Genomic DNA, 13,061 nt, shown 5'->3' with positions numbered 1-13,061 from the left:
AAAAAACTGCAAACCAGTGAGGGGTCATAGGCCCCATGTCTCGCCCCCCCCCCTTTCACTAGAAAGGATGGCAGAACTACCACTGTGCCTTTCTGTAAGTCGGTCCTCAACATGCACCAAGGTCATAAAGCCTCCTGTAATCTGGAGGCCTTGGTTAGTCTCTCAGTGCTTTCGCTCTTGCTTCCTTGGGATTATTTTCTGGTTCGTTTCAGTTCAACCCATTCTTCTTTGTCTATTACCTTAGTGTGATAAGGGTTCCCTCCGCACGTTCATCTGTCGTGGCTTTCTCAGTTGCCAAGTTTTGGATCCAGCGCAGAGACTCTTGGCTCCACATTCAAAGCCTTGTTCCTGTCCAATGAAAGGCTTTTAATTGACCCTTTTTGCAACATGAATGACTTGGGGGGGGGCAATTCCAAACATCTCTCTTTAAGCAGGAAAGGAAGGCAGCTTGAGAAATGGCTATCTGGATGTCAAGCTGTTTTCTGTCCAGAGGCTGCTTATCATGTCCCCAATTGTTTGGATTCTGCTCCTACTTCACCTACAACAGGGGTCTCCAGCCTTGTCAATGACGAATTCTGGGAGTTGGAGTCCGCAAGTCGTAAAGTTGCCAAGGTTGGAGACCCCTGACCTACAACGTCTGTGCCAGAAAACAAAGCATTAGACACCTTCAGCATTTCCAAAAAGGTTCCCCACCCATTCCGATTCAGGTGACTCTGAGGACACGGATAACTCCCCCAAGTGGCTTCATGGGCCCTCAAGAGTGCTAATGACCAGCTGACTGGAAGAATATAAATCCTTCCATCCCCCACCGGGAAATGAAATGTTGATGAGAAATGAAACGTTTTTAAAGAAAAAACAACAACAACAATAAGAAAGTCCAGTTGCCTTTTGACATCTTTGGGACAACCATGACTTGGATGATTGAGAATCTCCACAGAGAATGCTTTGCTTTCGGTGAGCAAGTCTTTCTGAACCCCATGGTTTCTTATGTTGGGTGAGAAAACAGTGTCCGGTGTTCATGAATTCATAGGCTCATGAGGATGGAAGAAGACCTTAGATGTCATCTAGTTTAGTCCCCCCCGGTCAGTGCAGGAGTTGCTTGTTCACAAACGGCATTTCATCAGTCCCATGTCAAAGTCAAAGCACCAAGCATGACATCTGGCGTTATTTCGGAGTAACTTCTTTGTTGTAATTAACCCACAAACAGAAATCTTACCAGACTAAAGCAGTTATCTGCAGTAACTCTAGATATAACTCTTGTGAATGGCTAGGGAAGATCCAACCTTGCTCTTTTCCTGCCCACCAGACATTCCAAGAGCTCCTCGGTGGTCTCTTTTTCTCTCAGGGAAGGAGCTTCTCCCTCATTCCACCAGATCCCACTAGTGCACCAACTGAGTGGGGGTGGGAAGTAGGAAAACTCCTTTCGGGTTCTTGCTATCAATAGAGCTAGAAGCAGAAATCCATCATCTCTGTCAATTTCATCCTAATCCCAATTTCCAAAGAGATTCTTGCCCCAAGCATTTAGTTTTCGGCAAACCCAAAACAGAACTGGTTCAAACCCAGACCTGGGAGCTGCAACCACATGGAGAAGGGACGTTTGTGGAATTAAATCTTCTTCTCCTCACGCTTCTTTATGGTGGTCAGGACGAAGTTTGAGGTTTCCTTGCTCTTCTTGCCCATAAAACATATCCCAAGGAGCCTTCCTTCCCTCCTCCTCCTCCTTTCTCGCAAGCATGTCAAACTTCTTCTTTTCACCGGGTCAATTTCAAAAGAGAGGAAAGGAAAAAGCTGCCATTTGATTGCTGCATTAGCAGACTGGTTAAAAAATTTTTTAAAAGGATCTGATTGAGCACCCCGCCCAAATGTTAGTTAATTCTGTAGTCCAGCAACTCAGAACAAAATGGTCGTGGAGGTCAGTAACAAGAACAGGGAAGTTTAAGACCTGTGGACTTCAACTCCCAGAACTCCCCTGGCTGGGGGATTCTGGGAGTTGAAGTCCACAGGTCTTAAAAGTTACCAAGGTTGGGCACCCCTGAATCTAAAAGGGAGAATATCCACAAGAGCACCATTTATGGCCTCCAGAGTCAAGACGTGGACATTTTAGATAAGTAGGCATAGTTATCCATAGTTTCCATTCATGACTCCCTCAGTTCACACTGTATATGGGTGAAGAGATGGGGATGAAAACTTAAAGTGAGCAGCAGACTGAAGTTCCTAGAGCTATTCCATTTTTATGGCTGTTCCAGGACTTCATGCTAGCTGACTTTAGCAGTTCACATGTTACTTGCTCCTGACCCATTTACGCCTGTAACACCAGCACAGCTTTTTAGCAGTTTTCAGACCAACTGCATTTCTATCAGATGACGTTCTTTGTAGTCTATAATTGCCATTATGATAATTTATAGGATCTTCATAAATTAGGATGAATTATATGCACAGCCAGAATTCCCCTTTACATCTTTAAAGGTCAATATCAACCATTTAAATTGTGCCTAGTAAGCAACTGGCAACTGTTCAGATCTTTCTAATGGGCACCATTTGATCTCAAGTTACAGACTATAATTTATAATTTCAGGACCCTTTTAAGAGAAGCCCCGCATAAAACATAGTGCATTAGTTAAGTTGGATGTAACCAAGCTGTGGACAACTATTGCCAATCTAATCAGTTGGCCTGTTAGCCACAATTATGCAAACCCAACTGTTGACCACAGTTGATAACTGGGAATTCAGTACAAACTCTGGATCATGGAGCACCCCCAAATAGCAAACATCCTGTTTTGGGGCAAGGCACCACTAAAGGGGCAACCGCAGCTCAGAGATCCTGATTTATTAAGAGCATCTCTGTTGTCTGGGTTTGATTTTATTTTCCTTTATCCACCAATACCTGTATCCCTTTGTTATCCTTTATGACTGCTGGCAACAGTCTAGTTTCTTGTATTGTTCTTTCCTCTCATTTGTTTATGGGGAATTTTCCTTAAGAACGTGAATTGCAGTACAGATGATTTCCCATAACTTTCCTGCCAGTTCTCCTGGTTGGGATGAAGCTAAAAATAATTAAATCCCTGGATTCAGACCTGGATTCCTTTCCAATGTACGGAAGAGGGGGATGTTGTTTAAAAGAGTTCCTCCAGGGTCTCTCTGGGGTTACCTGGGGATTTGGGGAAGGTTCCTTTCTCAAAGTGATTCCTTGTTCTTCAGTCGCTACATGGTGTCTGACTCTTCACAGGCCCCTGGATCATAGCACCTCAGCCACCGCCACCCCATCCTCCACTGTCTCCCTGAGTCTTCCCAAACTCATGCATCAGTGACACGATCTAACCCCCTCCTCCTCCTCCTCTGCCGTCCCCTTCTCCTTTCGCCTTACATCTTTCCCAGCATCGGGATCTTCTTCCATAAGTCTTCTCTCTCCTAATTAGGTGGCCAAAGTATTTGAGCTCCAGCTTCAGCGTCTGTCCTTCCAAAGAACAGCCAGGGTTGCTTTTCTTTTAGGATCGACTGATTTCATCCCCTTGCAGTCTCAAGAGTTCTCCTCCGGCGCCACAATTTGAAAACATCAGTTCTCCAAGTGATGCTCTCGCACAGGTCCTTTCGTTAACAACAAGAGTTGTAGGATAAATCCCACAGCAATGTGGGATCAGATCACCATTCAGTGCGGGGGGGGGGGAGAGAAATATTTATTTTATTTATTTTATTTTATTTATTTTAATTCCATTTATATCCCGCCCTTCTCCGAAGACTCAGGGCGGCTTACAAGCTTAGCAGTAGCCTTCATTCTATGTATATGCCTGCTTATTAGGGCTTTCACACACACCCCAAGCAGCATTATTACAAAGTCAGCTTATTGCCCCCAACAATCTGGGTCCTCATTTTACCTACCTGGGAAGGATGGAAGGCTGAGTCAACCTTGAGCCTGGTGGGATGCGAACCTGCACTAATTGCAGGCAGCTGGTGTTACTTAAGGAGGCATTAGCCCACTGCTCCACCAAGGCTCTTATTACACTAGAGTGTTAAAAAATGAGCAATCTTTTCAAAAATTGTACACTTTCTTAAAGATTCTTGGGAGCTCTGAGCCTCTGACTCCTTCTTACGAACCTTTATTATCAAAGTACAACATGTGTATAGTGAGATTGGCTGACCTTCCAGAGAGGTGAGGAGGCTGTGGTTACTTCCAGAACCTTAATTTGTAAGCCATATTTAAAAAAAGATGGTGGTTAATTCTTTACTATGTCAGCCCTTTGAGCTGGGGAGGGGGGGAATCCCCCAATAACTCATTAATAATACAAATTTATTCAAAGAACATGTTACTCATATATTAATCATCCCCTAAGAATTTTTTAATCCATTCCAAGCACTCTGCATAGATTATTTTACAACAGATTGTGCGGCAGGTCTAATATAAATCATAGTTAGTAGATAAAAGACAAGGACTGCTTGGCTGGTGGGGGGGGCGGGGGAGATTCCTGTTAAGAATTCCTCAGTTCCTTTTCTTTTCCAAGGCACCTCAGACATCTTGGAGCTCAGAAGCTAAGAGGGATTGGAGAGGAGACCACAAGGGGATCTTGGAAATGGAATTGAAAAACACCCGAGACAGTTCATTTCTGGGCTTTAATCAAGATGTCTCCAGGTGTTACCCTAGACCAGGGGCTCCCAATCTTGACCTGCTGGCCGAGGAATTCCGGGAGTTGAAGTCCACGTGTCTTGAAGTTGCCAAGATTGGGAACCCCTGCCCTAGACTTATAACAGGAGAAGCGCATTCTAGAAAGTGAGGCACAAGTATTTCTGATCCTCATACTGTGAGGCACCTTATTAGGCTTTACTGGAAGAGCGAAACCACCTCTGAGGATCGGGCTTTAGAGGAGGGGCTTCCAGCGAAGACCTTTCAGTCTGATCCAGTCAGGTCACAGATGGGCCAGAGGTGAGCCAGTGGTGCCAAGTTCTTAACAGGGGCTTTCATTGGCATCCCTTCTTACAGCTCCCGGCCATTGTCCCTGAGCAAGTAGGCCATTTCGGATGACTGAAATAAAACAACATCCATAGCTCAGCCGTTATCCACCCACAGAGGAAGCTGCAGAAAAGCCCCTTGGATCTCCTGCCCTGAATGGCCGCTGTTCTATCAACCTTTGAGACCAGCAAGGCATGCTAGGTGTGCGCGCAAGCCTCTTCAGGGTTCATGGGTTACTTAACCCAGTTTGGGGGTTCATACGACACACTGAATTGGATAACGTGCACATGGGCTGGCTTTGCACATTAGATTGAAATGGAGTTAGGCTAGCTTGTGGCTGAGCACCTCTTGTGAATTCAACCTGCGAGAATAGGGATTGTTCTATCCTGAGGGGGAATTCATAAAAGCACATAAAAAACATGGTCCCCAAACCCTGGAACGGCTTTACTGCCCTGAACCAATAGAGGTACTTCTTGACTTACAACCATTTGTTTAGTGACCGTTCAAAGTTACAATGGCACTGGAAAAAGTGACTTATGACCATTTTCCACACTTACGACTGTTGCAGCATCCCCATGGTCATAGGAGGAGCCTGTGGTGGTGCAGGGGTTAGAATGCAGCACTGCAGGCTAACTCTTCCCACAGCCAGGAGTTCGATCCTGACCAGCTCGAGGTTGATAAAATGGGAGCAATATGCAAATAATGCTGACATTGTAAACCAGGGGGCTTCAAACTTGGCCCTTTATGACTTGTGGACTTCAACTCCCAGAATTCCTCAGCCAGCGTGCCTGGCTGAGGAATTCTGGGAGTTGAAGTCCACAAGTCATAAAAGGGCCAAGTTTGAAGCCCCCTGTTGTAAACCCGTCCAGAGACTGCTGTAAAGAATTATGGAGCAGTGTATAAATCAAAGTGCTATTGCTATGATCGAAATTTGGATGCTTGGCAACTGGTTCACGGTTATGACAGTTGCAATGTCCGCAGGTCATGTGATCACCTTATGTGACCTTCTGACAAGCAAAGTCAATGGGTAAGCCAGATTCACTTAACAACCCTATTACTAACTTACTAACTTAACTGCAGTGAGCACTTAACAACTGTGGCAAGAGAGGTTGTAAAATGGGGCAAGCAACAAATTTGCAGCACAATTGTGGTCGTAAGTCGAGGACTGCCTGTACAGTGCTTGTTGCTCTTGACTTTGTTGGACTGCAGCCTCTATTTCCCATTTATCTCTCCCCCCCCCTTTCATTGCAATATAAGAATCCCCCGCCTTCTTGAGCCCTCAATTTTAAAACAAAAAACCTGCTACATTTGGTGCGCGCGCGCACACACACACACACACACACCAAAGTTAGCCCTTTCACCTGTGGGCTAGCGTGAGAATCTGAGTGGAGGAAATTCTCCTGACTCTCCTTCATTCAGCAGTGAGGGTGACGTTGTGAGGCACCGAGGCCTTTCTTAAACAAAAGGTGGTGCTGCCCAGCAGTTCCTGTGACCTGAGAAGGGATAGCAAATCTAGAAGACAAAAAAAGTGCTTTTCATCAGTATGGTTAAATGGAGTCTCTGTGTTTAAGAATCCACCACCTCAGAACATCCATGGTTGAGGATAAGCAAACGGAAACAGCTGACATTTTTGCAGTGCTTTTTTTGTAAAAGAAAAAGGTGCCGGAACTCACACGTGTCATACAACCCGCCTTGCCTACCCTATAAGGTTCCATCCAAAAAAGGTGCCGGAACTCCGTTCTGAGCGTTCTATGAGGAAAAAAGCCCTGCATTTTTGTCTGTGTTTGTGTGTGAACTGCTTGTAGGCTTGCCGAGGATATTATTAGAACTGGAACTCTCATCTCAGTGGCGATTATTCTCTGGCACAACAGGAAGATTGGAGTTACTTTGAAGCCATGTGCATTCACACAACAAAGCAAGATGTGGATGTTCAGAATCCATTCAGCCCTTGGTGAATTTGAACTTTGCTAGACAGATGTTGTTACTCCTTCTGAAGATGTCTCAAGCCAATAGCATCACAGCCCCCTCCCTTCCCAGGTGTGGCTGGTCTCTGTTTTTATTATTTTTTATGAATAAGGCCGCCAACAAAGGTAATCCACCTTCCCCGTCCTTTTCCCCCCATAATGACAACCCTGTGAGGTGGATTGGGCTGAGAGAGAAGGGCTGGCCCAAAGTCACCCAGCCGGATGTCAATAGCTTTTGAAGGAATCAGACCCATCAGGCACACAATTTTACCCCATATTTTTTAGTCTGCCCTCCCATCTAGTTTTAAAGAGGTGAATTGGTAGGGCAGCCATTTTACGATCATCCCTCTCAAACCTTGTAAAAGAAAACTTTCCCAATTACTTTATACCATATCAGCTTTGGAAGCCCATTATAAATGACCCTTGACTTTAATCCATTTTTGCCTTCCATGGCAAACAATTCCACATTTGCACTAAGCCGTTCGAGAAGGATTATTTGATTGGCTGGGTCTCTGTGGTGGATTTAGCCAGGGTTTAAGCCTCAGTGCCTATGTTCATACCACGTACTAAGTCAAAACTAACTGAATCCAATTATGGTTTATTCGATGCACGAATCCAAAAAATAAATAAAAAATCTCTCATTTGCTACGCCATCAATCAGAGGCTTAGTTAAGTGCAGTGTGATTTCTTTGCCTACAACGAATGTTGAAACAGGAGGAAAGAGCTGTAATTCCCTCCGGAATTTCCTTGTGGTTAATTAAGATCCCATCTGGACCATTTCTGCCAGGGGAGGGGCGAACATGAGAACACTGAGGCCGCTGCACAGATTGAGGCTCCTGGGGGTGGGGGTGGGGGATGCGAAGCTTGTGGCTTGACATTCGCTCCGTTTCGTCCCGAGGCAAAGGGCCTTGACCCAACGGGAACTCCTGCTGGAAGAAGGAAGGAGCAACATCACGTACAGGCAGTCCTCGACTTACAACCGTTTATTTGGTGACCAAAGTTACAGCTGCACTGAAAAAAGTGATTTATGATCGTTTTTCACTTACGACCTGGCCAGCATCCGCATGGTCACATGATCAAAATTTGGACCCTTGGCAACTGACTCATATTTCTAACCTTTGTATTGTTTTGTATTGTCATGTGATTATCTTTTGTGACCTTCTGTCAAGCAGTGTCAATGAAACCAGCTTCACCTAACAATCGTATTGCTAATTTAACAGCTGCAGTGATTGACTTAACAGCTGTGGCAAGAAAGGGTGTACAATGGGGCAAGCCTTGGTGGAGCAGTGGGCTAATGCCTCCTTAAGTAACACCAGCTGCCTGCAATTAGTGCAGGTTCAAGTCCCACCAGGCTCAAGGTTGACTCAGCCTTCCATCCTTCCCAGGTAGGTAAAATGAGGACCCAGATTGTTGGGAGCAATAAGCTGATTTTGCAATAATGCCGCTTGGGGGGGGGCGAAAGCCCTAATAAGCAGGCATATACATAGAATGAAGGCTATTGCTAAGCACATTGATTTGTGCTTTAAATTGTAAGCCGCCCTGAGTCTTCGGAGAAGGACGGGATATAAATGGGATTAAAAAAAAAGGCTCACGTAACAACTATCTCAGCCAGCGAAATGTTGGGCCCAGTTGTGGTCGTACGTTTGTCTTTCTGCAACAGAGGTCATTCACAACTGTCTTGTGGCAAAGGCTGTGGTCAAACCGCCTTCCCCAACCAAGAAAACCACATGCTTGGCATGCATCCTGCTAACTCAGCGCAAGGCGAGAATTTCCCCCTGAAACATGACCATCCAAGGTTGTGCCAAAGGACCCGGTTGATCTTGCATAAGCCCTTGATGGAGAGAGGAAGGCTGTTGTCCCCAAGGAGGTGTCCCGTTGCTAGCGTGGTGGATCTTTCTATTTTTACACATCATGTGTCCCTAGCAAGCAAGATTTCTTCTTGTCGAGACAGACCTCAGAACGCGTGGAGACCTTCACAATATTGAATAATCGTTACGGAGAGGGTGGCTGCAAAGATTGCAAAGCTCCTTCCCAGGTTATCGAGAACCAACAACACTGCCGCCTCCCCGCAACGCTTCAGCCCAATTTCACCTAACTATTTGGAAATTTTGTCCTACCTCTTCCAGGTGTACTCTCTGTAAGATTGTGATCTCTTTTAAAAATAAGTCCTGGGAAATCCCACTGGATGTTAGTAGGCTATTCTAGCCTAAGAAGCTTTGCAATATATGTTGAAAACTTCAGATATGTCTTTATCTGATCAAGAAACAGCTCTGAATTTGCCTAAAATGAAAACGGTGATTGTTGGACCGGACATCAAGGAAATGTGATAGCTATAAAATCTGTCCAGCTATCACAGGTGGGGAAGAAGGAATATCAACTAGTAAAGGTGAGAAAGCCAGTTCCATTTCTCCAACTCTATGGATGCTTCTCTAGTTTTTATAGTACCTGCATCTTAGGGGGGTTGGATATTTCGGAGAACAGCAAGACCCTCAGCCATTAAAAGAACCTCAGCAGAAAATGCTGGGCTCCTGTTGAGTGGATGCATCTGTTAACCTCACCACATTTCCACAGGTACCTCTACAGACTTCTGCCAATCACAGTTGTTGTTCATTTGCTAAATCATGCCTGACCCTCCATGACCCCAGAGTTTGCCCAGACTCATGTTCATTGAGTCGATGACACTATCTAACCATCTCATCCTCTGCCGACCCCTTCTCCTTTTGTCTTCACCCTTTCCCAACACTAGGGCCTTTTCCAATGAGTCCTCATTTGGTGGCCAAAGTATTTGAGCTTCAGCTTCAGTTATCTGTCCTTCCAAAGAACAGTCTGGGTTGATTTTCTTCAGGATCGACTGGTTTGATCTCCTTGCAGTCCAAGGGACTCTCAAGCCTTCTCCAACACCACAATTCAAAAGCAATCTCAGTTCAAATGAACAGTAAAAATGGAGTATTTGTAGTAAAGGTAAAGGTAAAGGTTCCCCCGCACATGCATGCTAGTCGTTTCCAACTCTAGGGGCCGGTGCTCATCTCCGTTTCAAAGCCGAAGAGCCAGCGCTTGTCCGAAGACGTCTCCGTGGTCATGTGGCCGGCATGACTAGACGCCAAAGGCGCACGGAACGCTGTTACCTTCCCACCGTAGTGGTCCCTATTTTTCTACTTGCATTTTTACGTGCTTTCGAACTGCTAGGTTGGCAGAAGCTGGGACGAGTAACAGGCGCTCACTCTGTTACGCGGCACTCGGGATTCGACCCGCCAAACTGCCGACCTTCTGATCGACAAGCTCAGTGTCCTAACCCACTGAGCCACCGTGTCCCTTATGTATTTGTAGTAGGCTATGCTAATAACAAGGTGCCTAATAAATAGGGGAAGGAGGTGAGATTTAAACCAGAAGACTTCCAACTTCTGATACGTTTTCCAGCTCAATCCCACCAAACATTGCTCTATTTCAGGGATCTTCAAACTTGGCCCTTTTATGACTTGTGGACCTCAACTCCCAGAATTCCTCAGCCAGCATGCCTGGCTGAGGAATTCTGGGAGTTGAAGTCCACAAGTCATAAAAGGGCCAAGCTTGAAGACCCCCTGCTCTATTTGATAGGTTCCTGTTTTATGACAATTGTCAATTGCTGTACTCTGGAAATTATTTCATGCTGTCTGAAAGAATTCCCTTGGGCCAAATCAAACTCCCAAAGCTCATCAGCAGAAAAAGCTCTTTCCTCCAGCATCTGTTGCTTTCCTAGGAGGAACTAAACATTGTCTTCACACAAAGCACGTTCTCTGCCCTTGAGTGCCAGGTTTTTCAGCTTGTCTGGGAGAGGGAATGAGTTGTGGAACCGCTGTGCTGTAATCAGGAAAGGGCAACATCTGTCTATCCAGATTGCCTTCAACCAGCTGTGCAGAGACAAATGGCACAGACAAAATGGCAACCAAAGCCTGCAACCTCAGCAACTTTAACATGGGTGGACTTCAACTCCCAGAAGCTTTGCTGGCTGGGGAATTCTGGGAGTTGAAGTCCACCCATGTTAAAGTTGCTGAGGTTGAGAAACACTGCTCCAGGGTGAATTTACAGAGATCGTAATGCAAAATGCAAAGCAAGCAGCAGTTGTTTTCTGGACACCTCAAATAAGGAGGCTAACATTATTCAAGAATAGAGAGAGGGCCCATCTGCAGAACAACTGAGTCTTCTCTCATCAGAGATCAGCCCACTCCTTGACGCCTCTTCCAGCGTCCCCACAGTGCAGGAGTTTCCCTAAATGAGCATTCTGACATAAGGGCTACCCATGCTGCCATCTAGTGATGGCAACAGAACACACCTGTGATACCGATGGGGTTCTTTACACCTGGCACACACGTTTGCCAGCTTCATACTATCTGTACGTCTTCACACACTATATTTATTTATCAAATCATATGGTTGCCCATCTCGCAAAAAATGATTCTGGGCAGCATATAACAATAAAGATACAAAAACAGTCATTATTAAAAATATTAAGTAATTCTTGTTAAAATATAAAAAGTACAAGGCCCAGAGAAATTAAATACAGCAATAACAATAGCATTTAGATTTATATACTGGTCCATAGTGCTTTACAGCACTCAGTGGTTTACAATATCAGCTTATTGCCCCCCCAAAAAACAATTCGGGTCCTTACTTTACCAACCTTGGAAGGATGGAAGGATGAGTCAACTTTGAGCTGGTCAGGATCGAACTCCTGGCTGTGGGCAGAGTTTGCCTACAATACTGCATTCTAACCACTGGGCCACCAGGGCTAATATCAGCCAAAGGGAGGGAGCCAGCTTAGAATTTCACCGGTCCTGTGGACCACTTAGGCCTGATGACATAGGCAAGGGTTTTTTTTGGGGGGCGTGACTTCCTGAACAGTAAGAAGGATGTAGCTAACTCACTTTGGGAGATGGAATGTGACCCCACATTCCTGGGCCCACCAAAGTCCTTGGCTGATGATATCTACAGCATGCCTTGTCTGCCAGATCTACGGGATGGACAGATGTAATTGGGAAGAGGCGGCCCATAGATTACCCAATCCCATGCCAGAAAGGGCTTTCAAAGTAAAAAAAACAGCACCTTGAATTAGACCCGGAAGGGAATTGGCAATCAGTGCTGTTCTGGGAGCACACGTACTGTAACTGCCTGTGGTATTGCATTCTTCACCAGCTGAAGCTTCCAGATAGACAGGGCGTTACAGCAGTCTAATCAGGAGAAGGCTAGGACGTGAGTGATTATGAGCCGAGCAGCCCAATTTAAGAACAGGCACAACTGGTGCACAACATGAAGCTGTGCAAAAGTCTTCCTTGTTACAACTGCCACCTACTCTTTTGAGCAGGAGTTGTAAGTTGAGGAGGACCCCCCCCCCCCAGGTTGTGCACTGGGTCTGTTTGGGGAAGTGCAGCCCCGAAGATGGCAGATAATCCTAGAACTGACAGGCCCCCAAATCCATCAGTTTAGCTAAAGCCTGTTGTTGTTCCCCATCCAGACCTTCAGATAAGAGGTTTACTACATTGCTTAATTCACCAGGGGGAAGAGATATTGTGTACTGATGGGAGCTTACCCAGCAGCCTCATATGGATGTTAGGGGGCTCTTCTTCTTCTTCTTCTTCTTCTTCTTCTTCTTCTTCTTCTTCTTCTTCTTCTTCTTCTTCTTCTTCTTCTTCTTCTTCTTCTTCTTCTTCTTCTTCTTCTTCTTCTTCTTCTTCTTCTTCTTCCTCCTCCTCCTCCTCCTCCTCCTTCTTCTTCCTTCCTTCCTCTTTCTTCTTTCTTCTTCCCCTCCCCGTCCCTCTCCCCCTCCCCCTCCCCCTCCTCCTTCTTCTTCTCCTCCTCCTCCTCCTCCTCCTCCTCCTCCTCCTCCTCCTCCTCCTCCTCCTCCTCCTCCTTCTTCTTGTTATTCCAAGGGGCAACCAAGACTTTGGATGGACTGTACAGACCAGCAGGAGCAAATCTCAGAAACCCATCCGGATCCGTCAGTCACCACTCTGATAGGCCCAGCCTCCCTGCAGTGGGTGGTGGTGTTAAGAGAATATCATGGTAATTGGGGCATGACAGACTAGGACAGAGAGACACCATCTCCCCTCCAATGGCTGCCTCACCCAGAAATCCAGCCACCCCCTCCCCACCATTTCCCAAGACCCGAAATTTGCCACTGT

At 45.8% G+C, this 13,061-nt stretch overlaps 1 long non-coding RNA gene across 1 annotated transcript; it reads right to left on the bottom strand.

Moving 5' to 3' along the window:
• Positions 1 to 3,987: 3,987 nt before the first annotated feature.
• On the bottom strand, positions 3,988 to 12,676 carry LOC308667514. The gene is made up of 3 exons (XR_014026304.1): positions 12,470 to 12,676; positions 6,304 to 6,454; positions 3,988 to 5,014 (listed from the first exon to the last, which is right to left on the bottom strand). It is a non-coding gene; the product is annotated as an uncharacterized lncRNA (long non-coding RNA).
• Positions 12,677 to 13,061: the final 385 nt, after the last annotated feature.

The sequence above is a fragment of the Vipera berus genome (assembly GCF_964194415.1).
Source record: "Vipera berus genome assembly, chromosome: 1".
In the NCBI taxonomy this organism is placed as follows: domain Eukaryota; kingdom Metazoa; phylum Chordata; class Lepidosauria; order Squamata; family Viperidae; genus Vipera; species Vipera berus.
The sequence above is the reverse complement of the archived record's forward strand: the minus strand, read 5'-3'. Positions and strand labels throughout refer to the sequence as shown.